This window comes from Phacochoerus africanus, chromosome 7 (genome assembly GCF_016906955.1).
Source record: "Phacochoerus africanus isolate WHEZ1 chromosome 7, ROS_Pafr_v1, whole genome shotgun sequence".
Lineage (NCBI taxonomy): Eukaryota > Metazoa > Chordata > Mammalia > Artiodactyla > Suidae > Phacochoerus > Phacochoerus africanus.
This window is the reverse complement of record NC_062550.1, coordinates 23,769,051-23,780,280: the sequence shown is the minus strand read 5'-3', so window position 1 is coordinate 23,780,280 and position 11,230 is coordinate 23,769,051. Positions and strand designations below refer to the sequence as shown.

Below are 11,230 nucleotides of genomic sequence, written 5' to 3'. Positions count from 1 at the left end.
AATCACTCTATTTAACCTCAGCTGGGAATGTGTGTAGAAGTTTGTGGGTACAAAGGTCTCATGATTCTAAAACTTAAGGAAGACCTTCGCAGTGATGCTTAGTGGATGCTTCAATAGAAGCATCTTCTACTTTAATCATCCACCCTGCCTTCCCTTTTTCTTAGGTGAAAAAAAAAAAAAAGAAGACATTGCAAAGACATTGTACACATTTCAACCTTGGACATCTTACAGAATAGTTTGCTCTTCAGTTAATGAATAGCTTTGAACATGTTGAATGCATTCCAATCTATATACCTCTTCAATCTACTGATTTAAAACCCTGTTTTTTTATGGTATTTAGCTTTTTATGCTTTTTAAGGAATGTGTGGTATTTCAACTTCTGTTATAGGTTAACTTAAAATTGTCAATTTAATAGCCACCTGAGAACCCTGTGGAACCTCTCCCATATATTCAAGTTGTCATGGCACATCCATGAATTTCTGATAAATACTCTCATTTCAATAAATTCAGCATAATGTCAAATTATGTTTATTTTTCTCTGGATATGTGCCATGAGAATTGATCCAAACATAAGTTTCCCTCGTGATGGTAGAATAAACCAGCAAATTAGTTAAAATAAATTAGCATCATGCAAAGCATGGTGACTATAGCTAATGATTCTGTGTTGCGTATTTGAAAGTTGCTAAAATAGTGGACCTTAAAAGTTCTCATCACAAGAAGGAAATAATTATAACTGTGTGGGATGTAACTAGACTTACTGAAGTGATCATTTTGTGACATAGACAAGTATCGAATCATTATGTTGTACACCTGAAACTAATAGCATATGGTATGTCAAATTTATATATATATATATTATATATATAAATATATATATGTCTTTTTTGCCTTTTCTAGGGCCGCTCCTGCAGCATATGGAGGTTCCCAGGCTAGGGGTCTAATCGGAGCTGTAGCCGCTGGCCTATGCCAGAGCCACAGCAACACCAGATCTGAGCCGCGTCTGCGACCTACACCACAGTTCACGGCAACGCCAGATCCTTAATCCACTGAGCAAGGACAGGAACCGAACCCACAACCTCATGGTTCCTAGTTGGATTCGTTAACCACTGAGCCACGACAGGAACTCCTGTGTGTCAAATATATTTTAAAAAATAAAAATAATTTTAAAAAGAAAACATAAAACAATGAAGATCCTACCCCTCAACTTTTTTACAGCTGTGGAAAAGAAAGCCACTCTATTACTCTGATGCTTAAAAATATGGCCAAAATCCACAGTGGGTTTCCCCAAAGCTCACAGACTTCTGCTGGTTCTCAGCTTGGCTGGCAACGTCCTGAGTCCTTGTTTGCCTGGACCCTTGGCCACCTGCAGCCACAGGAGCAGGCCCCTTAGTGCTGCCTCTAGGAGGAGAACTGAAGGACAAGAGCTCCCCCGTATTACTGTTCTACTCTGTTCCTTCCTGTGACTTTACCCTTTCCCCTGCCAGGGAGAAGCAGGCTTTGTAATGCTTTCCACAGTTTCCTGTCCCTCCCTGCTCCCCGAATACTCCCCAAACTGGTCCATGGGTTCCCCACGTATCTGTTTAGCCCAGGCAGTGAGGCTTTGAAGCTGGACTTGTTTGTAGTGGGAAGAACTTTGAATCCCAGCGCTTCAAGAGGCCAAAGATAATCTTTATGTTTCTTTCTAGTTGCTTTTTATTTGACTTGGTTTGGTTTCATCATCATCATTAAATTAAAAGGAAATTAGCAAAATTTGTAACACTTTACATATAAGGTTTTTTCCTTAGTTTTTCCATGCTTTGTACTTTGGGAAATGTTGTGCATATTTTCAAGTTAAATATTGATCAGGATATTGTATATTATGTAAAGAATTTCTATGTTCTCTGTCATTTTTAGAAAAGGTCTATGAAACTGTTCAAGATACATGCAATAAAGCTATAATACTGCCACTTTTCCTGAACTCAATGATCATATTTATGGCAAATACTTTGAATTCTTTGCCCGGTATATATACATACCTCCATTTCTTTAGGGTTTATTTTTGGAGATTTGTTTATTTGACTGGGCCATTTCCTTGTTCCTCATGTCCCCTGTAACTTGGTGTTGCTTGCTCTACACATTTGAAAACCATCACCTTTCCTAGTCTTTTTACACTGGCCTTGTTCAGGGGAGACTATCACCATTCAGCCCACCTAGAGATTCTGAGGGCCTCTCAAATATTTTCGGAGAATGCGTCTTCTCAGATTGTGTTTAGAGATTCCTAACTAGAAATTTTTGTCCATTTTATTACATAGAGCTCATAATCTCTTGCTCCCTCTGTTTCTGTCTGCTGTCACTCAGCTCCTCGAGGCAAAGGCACACCACCCAGCTCTTCTTTGTTCTCAACAGCCTTTGGGCATCTAGAGTACGTCAGGTCCCAGAGGGGCCCCAAGAGGAGCAAGACAGACCCCGGTCTTCCAACAGACCCTGAAAGGCTCAGGTGTGGGATACATGCTCCCCACCACACACAGCTCTTTCTCCCCTGGGGAAGATCACTGGGTGGAACTGACCTCAGTCTGCTGTAAATGGGTCCTTGGGAGCATAACGTTTCCCAAAGAATCCCCTTATAGTGTCATAAACCATACTTTCTTTAACTTACATCTTTCTAAATTAGTTTGATTTCGCTTAATGGCTTAGAATGTAATCAGAGTTTTCTAAGCATTTCTCGTACACTTGAAAATTATATGTAATGGTAGCTGAGTGCAGGGTTCTATTTGAGTCAGCTAGTCTATTCAAATTCATTAACCACATGATTCAAATCTATAATTTTACTGTTGGTACCATTACTGAATTATTTATATCTCCCCAAACAACTATGGAGCTCTTTCCTTCTGTTTGTAGTTATGTCATATTTTCACTTGTAAAAATATTAACACTGTGTTTTTATACAGACACATATTTGGAATTGTTATATATTCTTGGAAAAAACATTTTATTATTATGAAAAACATCAGTTCCTCTCCAGATAAAGTGCACTTTTTTCTGGAATGTCAGCATTGATTAATATTTGTAACACTATATCAGCATTTAAAAATTATATATATATTGTTTACATGGCATGTATTTTATTAACAATCATTTACTTTTGAGTGGATCCTAGGATATTGTGCAGAATGCCTGTAATCAGCTACCTATTTTTTATATCTTGGTCAGCTAGTTACTAGTTACTCCCAATCGAGGCCAATACATATGGAGAGAGGAAGAGGATGTAATGCAGTAGAAATTTGCTTTGAAGAAGTCTCAGTTCAGAAGCTTTACTGTGCCTTCTGGACCTGCTCAAGCCTGACATCCCAAGCACTATCTCCCTTTGATGAGAGTTTGCTGCCGTAAATGACCAGGTTTATGCATCAGAAGGGCCAGTAACACCCAGTTCATTATGGGAGCTCAAACCACATGGTGAATTGACGCCTTATGATTTGGCCTTTGGTCTCTATTGGGAGCCAGTAGCAAGCAAGGAAGTGTTCAAAGGGAGAGTGTTTATCTGCAAAAGGCTGTTCCATAATCACATTTGCATTATGAATCTCCACTGTGGCAAAGCCTTATAGCATCCCATTTGTCACTGACACTTCATTTCTTGGTGATTTGATCCAAGTGGAAGGGCACTAGTAGTAAAAGCAATTCTAAATTTAACGTGGAAAAACAAGTATACAGTTATAATTAAGAAATCTTGAGAAACAAGAGCAATGTGAGAGGACGAACAATACAAATATTCAAATATAATGTAAGGCTAACATAATGAAAACATACTGACAGGAAAAGAAAGATCATGGAATTTAAATGTAAGTAACACAAATCTGAATATACCTAATTCCATAGTTTTAACTTTTTAAATATTCTTATTTACATATTCCAAAGATAAAATTCAGTGATCAAAAATGGAGTGAGATCTTAAAACCAAATATATGCAAGTGAACATAGCTATAAAACAAATTGTTAACGAAATAGGGAAAAGAACAAAGAATGGATACAAGTAATTTTTTGAAACAGTATTTTGACAATTGGACATCAGTAGGATGGGGACTGCAAAGAAAAATTAAGTTTATATAGTCAGTTTGTTTTTATAATAATTGAGGTGTAACATTCAGAAACTATTTTGTATGTGTTGTAGAATTGAGTAATTGATAGGTTAATGGATTTTTTGTTGGAGCCATCTTTCTCACTGTAGAGAAGGAGAGATACATGTAGTATAAAAGAACTTGAAAAACTCTGTGCTGTTGGACTGGAGTAAGGCATGTCAGTGTGATGCAATATTTTTTGTCTTTTCTAGGGCCACACCCAAGGCATATGGAGGTTCCTAGGCTAGAGGTCTAATCAGAGCTGTAGCCACTGGCCTACGCCAGAGCCACAGCAGCATGGGATCTGAGCCATGTCTGCCACTTACACCACAGCTCAGGACAACACCAGATCTTTAACCCACTGAGCAAGGCCAGGAATTGAACCCGCAACCTCATAGTTCCTAGTCGGATTTGTTAACCACCGAGCCACGACAGGAACTCCTCTGATGCAATGTTTTTCATGTATTTCCTTTCTCCATCATGAAATTTCCAAGGAAAAATGATAACTCAATAACAAGAACTACACAAACCATCCAAATCTTGGACTCTAAGTACTTTAGTATTTCTTACTAAAATAACCTCTGAAAACTGGGGAAATGGGGGACTAAATATTTTAAGGACAAGAAGACCTGGAATATCTTACTGGTCTCTCCCAAAAAAATGCTCAGAAAGTGTAGCAACATGACAAATGATAAAGTGTTCACGTAGAAAGAATTCTAACTGACAATAGGGCAATTGGGATACTGAAATAATTATAAAAATAGATAATAACATGTTAAGGAGAAAAACACTTCAAAATAAATTAGTAAAGTGGTAATAGGATTAGAGAAGATAATGCCATTCTTTATGATAAAATTCCAACTAATAAATGTAGAAGGAATAGTAGATTTAGAAAAATAATCATCAAGTTAATGTTATACTATTATATATTGCCATAATAATTAGATTAGATAATAAATAATAAAGAATGATTATAATAGATAAACATTTGTTAGGGAACATAATATTTATGCGGTCAGAATATCCCTGCACTGCACAAAATATCGCTGTAAAGTAATTTTTAATTAGGAAAGTGAAATACCTTTACAGTAGAGAACTTTATGGTGGAGAACCACATTAACAAGTTTAATAAATATCCATATTATTGACAATATAAAGCTGACATGAAACAGCTCTTAATATGCGGCATCGAGATGTTTCAGTCCTCTTGATTCTTAAAACTAATACAGTCTTAGTTACAGTGTCTTTATCTGCAGTACAGTTACTCAGGTTTCTTCCTCGTCTTCCTATTCAGGATCACCTTGACAGTACTGTCTTTCAATTTTTATTGAAGTTATGTGCATCAATAAAGTACGTAAAATAACTAACAAATTTAATTATGAAAAAAATGTGCACACATTTAACCAACCAACAGAAAGAACAAGAATAGATTATCAGACACATGGAAGCCCTAATCATACTGCCTATACTCACTTGGAATATTTAATGTGAACTCCTTTTTTTAGAACTATTAATATATACTAGTATTAGGACTGATATTGGTTTTTAACTAAATACTTCAGATTTTTTTTTCAATTCTTAGAAATTCTTTAAAATTTTTGATGCTTAGTTTATTTTGAACCAGTTTATGACCCAGAATATGGTTAGCTTTGGAAAATATTACTAGAAAACAAAATAATGTAGGGAAGAGTAGCATCGGCAAGATGGCAGAATAAGGAGGCTTCAGCCTTGGAGTTCCCATTGTGGCACAGTGGTTAACGAATCCAACTAGGAACCATGAGGTTGCGGGTTTGATCCCTGGCCTCGCTCAGTGAGTTAAGGATCCAGCATTGCCGTGAGCTGTGGTGTAGGTGGCAGACATGGCTCAGATCCCTTGTTGCTGTGGCTCTGGTGAAGGTCAGCAACTACAGCTCCAAATTAGACCCTAGCCTGGGAACCTCCTTATGCCGCGGGAGCAGCCCTAGAAAAGGCAAAAGGACAAGAAAAAAAAAAAAAAAAAAGGAGGCTTCAGCCTTATATCCCAATAGAAACATCAACTTAACAACCATCCATAGGAGAAAGTACCTTCAGGAGAGCACTAGCATCCAAGAGAGAGGATATACAACACTGGTGGGGCACAGAAATGAGAAAAGAGACATAACAAAGGTCAGAAGACCATTTTCACATGTTGTGAAGACCTGTTTTTAACTCCCTTGAGTAAATAGCAGGGAGCATGACTGGTGGATTGAAGGGAGAGTATGGTGACTTTGGGAAGAAACTGTCAAAGTGCCTTCCAAAGTGGCTGTCCCATTTTGCATCCCCATTAGTAATAAATGAGAGTTCCTATTGCTCCACATCCTCACCAGCATTTGATATTGTCAGTGTTCCAGATTTGGCCATTCTAATAGGTGTACAGGAAAGTCTTGTTTTAATTTGCATTTCTCTGATGACCTATGATGTGAACATGTTTTCATGCTTATTTACCATCTGTGTATCTTCTTTGGGGAGTGTCTGTTAAGGTCTTTTGCCTGTTTGTTCATTAGGTTGTTTGTTTTCTTATTGCTGAGTTTTAAGGATTCTTTGGCTATTTTGTGTAACACTTGTTTGTCAGGTGTTTCTTTTGCAGATATTTCTTCCAGTCATTGCCTTTTACAGAGACCTTGTATTATTCCTGTATTTTAAATTTTTTGGTGTATTTGATGACCCAAAATGTGGTCTGTCTTGGTAAATGTTCCGTGTGAGCTTGAGAAGAACATGGATTTTCCTGTTATTGGATAAAGTACTTTAGAGATGTCAATTTTAATCAGTTGATTGATGACATTCCTGAGTTCTATGTCCCTATTGATTTTCTGTCTGATGGGCATGTTCATTTCGGATCGATGGGTGTTGATGTCTTCAAATGTGATAGTGTATTCATCTATACATTTGTAATTCTATTAGTTTATGGCTTCCCATAGTTTATCTGTTGTTGGGTGCATAGTCTTTGAGAATTTTTATGTCTTCTTGGAGAACTCGCCCCTTATCAAATGTAACGTTGCCACATAAGAAGTCATCCCAGTATTTTAATCAGCAAAGGGGGGAAAAAAAGGCTTATTCAGAGAAATTTTTATTCAGGAAATTCAGGAAACCTTTTCCAAAACCGTTGCGCATTTAGATATTCTCTCATTTAGAGAGTATGCAAAATATTCCATATGCTGCTGGCCTACTTCTCACACTATTTTGTCTATTTGTATATTATCCTCAAGTTTCCTATTTCAATATTGGTACAAATGTTGATAACATGTTTATAAACTGTAGTGTATTTTCTTCATGTCCCCTGTTGGCACATTTGACTCACTGGGGTATCTCCCATGAGCCCTGGGCATAAATGTAGATAATACGTGTGGCTTATGCAGGTTAAAATCCATATAGATAATGACATCCAGAAAGACCCAAAATAAATCCACATCTTGCTTTGCTTCAATATTTTTGCTCTCATGACTACAAAGGAAAATGTATCAAAAAACTTAGCTACAGAAATGAAGTAATTACAAATGTGTTGAGATAGACTGATTTTTAGAAATGTTGGATTTCTTAACTTAAACCCAAAATAGTTGCCAATATTTTTTATCATTATTTTTACCAACTAATGTGATGCATTTGTATGACAAATAGAGGTAAGATTGTAAAGTTGAAGCCAGTGAAAACTTTCCTTTTCTTAGCACCAATTTATTAATTCTTAGTTCAACTTTTCATCAGGTTCAGTGGAATAATTTGGGGTTGCCGTTTCTTTATATATCAAGGGTTATGAACAATGAGCATAGTTACGTTTCCTGTTCGTCATACTAATTTATTTCTTTAGTGATTTTCAGAAAATCACTCTCTGAGTTTGGGCTTACTCATTGGATATGGGTTTGATAAGTACTACCTGCTTCAGGTTCAGGCAAGAAAAACTTTAGAATTCTAGTTTTATCATTAACCAACTGTATGACCTTGTTTATATTAAACTCTCAATGTCAACTTCTCCACACTCAGCATAGGGTTATTGTAATGAGTGAATGGCAAAGATTGAGCATTGTCCTTCAAATGAGTTTCCTCAAAAATTCTTATTACTATTTTATTGTGAGACTATCTTAATATGATAATTGATCTTACTTTTAGGAATAAAAAGATAGCAATATTTACTGTGTGGCAGTACATGCTATAAAATTTTTAAATAATATAATTTTACTTTTAAATTAGCTCTCACAATAATTCCATGAACTATTATTATTTTCACAGTGGAAAAAAAAAAAACCCTAAAACTCAGAAAGAGTTGTTTTTATAATCCGTTCCTTTTGGAATGGAAAGCCTAGAGGTTGCTCCCAAAACCCCACACGTTATAAGTTAAAATTAAATCCTGATGCCATATTTTTATAAGAACTTCTCCTTTTTAAGTTGAAAATTGTCTTCAAATGTAGATACTAGTTAAACTGAGACAATCAGGAAATAGAACTTCTCAATGAAAACCCACAGATTTTGCAAATGATTTAGATGATTTCAGGCTTTCCTTCATTATTCCTCTTTATACTGCTTTGATCTGACTGATTTGATCTGACTCCCCTTTTCCATGAGGAAAAAGGAAGGCCTTTTTTTTTTTTTTTCAGAGGACTCAGAGAAATGGAATTCTGAACTAATTGTAGGACTATTCAAGGCAGTCTTGAGGTAATAATCTGCAAAGAACCTGAATTAAACCAATAATCTGTTCTCTTTTGTGGCAAATTAACGTAGCATAAAAACCTAACACCAAGAAAAAGAACGTCAAGTCAGAGAGAAAGACAGAGACTCGGAAAACCATGAGGTAATATTGAGGGTGCAAACTGCCTTGAGGATATACATGTTCACAACATTTCTTATGACTTCTTAGGGTCTTAATATAAGAAAAGGGAGTTCAGTACACATAGAAAATGTGGGAAGATAATTTATGTTTCCAATTATGCCATGGAATTTAGGGAGCCTTCCACCCAGCTTCTCATAATTTAAATAAAATTAGGAAAAACAATCTCTTAATCTTTAGTAAACATTTAAATAATGTTGTTTCTTTAAATTAGGCAATGTGGGGGATACCATTGTTCTTTTCTCTAAGAGGACATCCTTACAATTGACTATGGGATGGAGGAAATGTCCTGAAAATCATTTCCAGTTGTTTTATTTTACAAAATGGCAAGCATTTGTTTATTGAATAGGTTATTTCTCACTTTCAATGAATTCAACTGATTCAACAATGACATATTCGAGACATTAGAATGCTTTAAAAGGAAAGATACAGGAAGGAACATAAAGCTTGTTATCATAAGTTCCATAGACGAAGAAAATAATCTGGATGAGTATTTAGGAAGGAAAATATGAAATGATGCCTTAGAGACTTGGATGTATTCTTCATTAATTCACCAAAAACATCCCAGGAATGTCTGACAGATCATATCCCAGAAATGGGATCTTACAGGAGTAGAAGTGTTATCTGTCGACTTAAAAAGCCTCCCCTTTGTCTTTTCTTCAACCCCAGTGAAGGCATCTCATTTCCTGGATTGTGTCACCTAATTTCTTGTATTATTTGCTAGTATAATATAGAAAAGTAAAATATGCCAAGAAAACAGTCACTCAGAAAGATATCCTTCAGGGGAGGCTTTTTAAGTCAACAGGTAGCCCTTCTCCTCCAGTATTTCAAATACTTGGAAAGGCTCCATTAAAATCCCTCCTCTTCCCATTTGAGATATGGGATTTAGATAAGCTTCTTAAACATCTTTTTAGTCTGGTTCCAATCTGTAAAATGGGGGTTTTATTAAAAAAAAAAATTCCATGTGAAACAGAGCCTGTCATATAGTAAAAACTATTTTAAAACGAGTTATCTATTTCCATTAAATTGTTTTTTAAATCTCTTAACTTAGCTTGGCATAATAAGTTTGCTTATGAAGACAACCTCCTTTTCTTTAAGTCTTTTCTTTGTGCCTCCTCTAATAGGTCATACAAGAGAAGAGCAAAAATGGAAAGTACACAGTAATAACTGAGTTTATCCTCCTGGGACTGTCAGATGACCCACAGCTTCAGGTTGTGGTCTCTGTCTTTCTGCTCATCACCTACCTGCTCAGCGTCACTGGGAAACTGACCATCATCACCCTGACCCTGCTGGATCCCCACCTCCAGACCCCCATGTATTTCTGCCTCAGAAACTTCTCCTTACTAGAGGTGTCATTCACAACTGTCACTATACCCAAGTTTCTGGGCACCATTATTTCAGGAGATAAAACTATTTCTTTTAATGACTGCATGGCTCAGTTATTTTTTTTCATTCTTTTAGGAGTCGCTGAATTTTACCTTTTGGCCGCCATGTCCTATGACCGTTATGTCGCCATCTGCAAACCTCTGCATTACTTGGCCATCATGAATCAAAGAGTCTGTGTGCTCCTTGTCTTCTCTTCATGGCTCGTTTCATTCTTAATCATATTCCCATCACTCATGTTGTTCTTAAACCTCGATTACTGCAAGTCTAATATTATTGACCATTTTACCTGTGATTATTTTCCCCTCTTGCACCTTTCCTGTTCAGACACCACATTCCTAGAGATGGTGGGTTTTTCCTTTGCTGTGTTTATTCTGTTGTTCACATTGGCATTAATAATTCTGTCCTACATATATATCATCAGAACGATTGTGAGAATTCCTTCTACTAGTCAGAGGACAAAGGCCTTTTCCACGTGTTCTTCCCACATGATTGTCATCTCCATCTCTTATGGCAGCTGCATGTTCGTGTACATTAATCCATCAGCTAAAGACAGATGCCTCTGAGCAAGGGAGTGGCCGTGCTAAACACCTCTGTAGCCCCCATGCTGAACCCCTTTATTTACAGCCTAAGGAATCAGCAGGTCAAGAGAGCCTTCATGGACTTGGCAAGGAAGGTTGCATTTTTCTCTAGGAAATGAAAAGATAAAAGTACTGTTTCATATTTTAGAGGCATAATGAAGAGCAGTTAAATGAAAATATGGGCTTTCAAAATATATTACTTTCCACACAGCCTCCCTAGAGTTATTTTTCATTGCTTATACTTTATTGCCAGCAGGTTCCCAAGGATATTTGCATATATCTTTTTTTCCCTTTTAAATTCTAATTCTTCTCGTGTAAGTTATTTTTCATTTTTTTTCCAT

The 11,230-nt window shown here is 36.4% G+C and overlaps 1 pseudogene; it reads left to right on the top strand.

Moving 5' to 3' along the window:
* Positions 1-6,303: 6,303 nt before the first annotated feature.
* On the top strand, positions 6,304-11,008 carry LOC125130358 (olfactory receptor 6C1-like; annotated as a pseudogene).
* Positions 11,009-11,230: the final 222 nt, after the last annotated feature.